This window comes from Cryptomeria japonica, chromosome 2, assembly GCF_030272615.1.
Source record: "Cryptomeria japonica chromosome 2, Sugi_1.0, whole genome shotgun sequence".
In the NCBI taxonomy this organism is placed as follows: domain Eukaryota; kingdom Viridiplantae; phylum Streptophyta; class Pinopsida; order Cupressales; family Cupressaceae; genus Cryptomeria; species Cryptomeria japonica.
Genome location: NC_081406.1, coordinates 432273856 through 432275159, shown reverse-complemented (window position 1 = coordinate 432275159; position 1304 = coordinate 432273856). Strand labels below are relative to the sequence as shown.

The window sequence follows — 1304 nt, the reverse complement described above, 5'->3', positions numbered from 1 at the left end:
CCTAGGGCAAATAGGGCAATTAACCCAACTTTTGACTTCATTCGTGCCGAGGTGGGTGCGCACCCAACAACCGAGCCTAGGAAGCCCCAATGCGAGAAACCCCACCAAACACTCGGACAAAAACAGAGGGGGCGCTCCAATAATCGCGCTTCGGAGCGCACCCGAGGCAAACCGAGCGCCTTGGTGCATCGGGGCAAGATTGAGCGTGCACCCGATGCACCCCGAACATGCACCAAGGTGCACTCGGCCCACATGTGAGCACAGGTCGTTGCGCCCGAGGTGGTGTGTGGGCACCGCGTTGCAGACGGGACACTGTGCGCACTTGGGCGGGTTGGGTGCACACCTAGGCCGGGTCAGGTGCGCACACGACGCCCCGTCTAGGTGCATGCACGTAGGCCGGGCCAGGTGCACACTCGATGCCCTGTTGAGGTGCGCGCACCCGGGCAGGGTTCACACTTGGCGAACGGGGCGCGCTTGGTGAGGGAGGGTGTGCACCTTGGCGGGGGTGGGTGGCTGGGGTGGATTCGCACGTGGGTCGCGGTTTGCTAAGTACACACTATGACAAGGTCATAACGGGTGCGACCATACCAGCATCAGTGCACCGGATCCCATCAGAACTCCGTAGTTAAGCGCGCTTGGGCCAGAGTAGTATTGGGATGGGTGACCTCCCGAGAAGTCCCGGTGTTGCACCCTTTTTTAGTTTTTTGTCCGGCGTCGCAATGCTATTTGAATTAACCTTTTGCTTGTTTGCGTTCTCGTTGGGGCCGGGTTGGGATGCGGTGCCCACACTGCTGCGCGCGCGAGGGCGACATCAAGCGCGCACCTGAGGCGCCCTGAGCACACAGGCCACGATGCAACCCAGGTGTTGTGCACGCACCTCGGTGTACCCGAGGTGCTGGGTGCACACCGAGGTGAAATCGGTGTGCACCTCGGCCTGTGCACGCTCGGTCGAGTCATGCACGTTCACCAAGGTGCACAGCGATGTTTCTTACTCTAAGGTTCCGCACCAGACACCCGGGACAGGTGAGCGAAGCTTGGCGACGTCGGGTGCGCACCCGGGGTAGGTGCACGCAGCTGGAGAGCACTTTGGAGTGCACCAGAGGTGCGCACCTTGGAGCACACTTCGGAGCGCTCCTCGATGCGCACCAATGACGCGCTCCATTCAAAAGTTTCTTGAAGAGGCAAAAAAAGTTGAGATTATAGAATTTCCCACTTGAGAGATTGTCAAAAAAAAATAAAAAAATTGAAGGAAATGTGGTTGCCAAGGTGTGCGTGCCCGGGTGCGCAACCCAGCCAAGGTGTGC

The 1304-nt window shown here is 59.3% G+C and overlaps 1 non-coding gene across 1 annotated transcript; it reads left to right on the top strand.

The window, feature by feature from the left end:
* The first annotated feature begins 574 nt into the window (after nt 1–574).
* On the top strand, nt 575–693 carry LOC131031674 (5S ribosomal RNA). Its single transcript, XR_009371764.1, has one exon. It is a non-coding gene; the product is annotated as a 5S ribosomal RNA (ribosomal RNA).
* Nucleotides 694–1304: the final 611 nt, after the last annotated feature.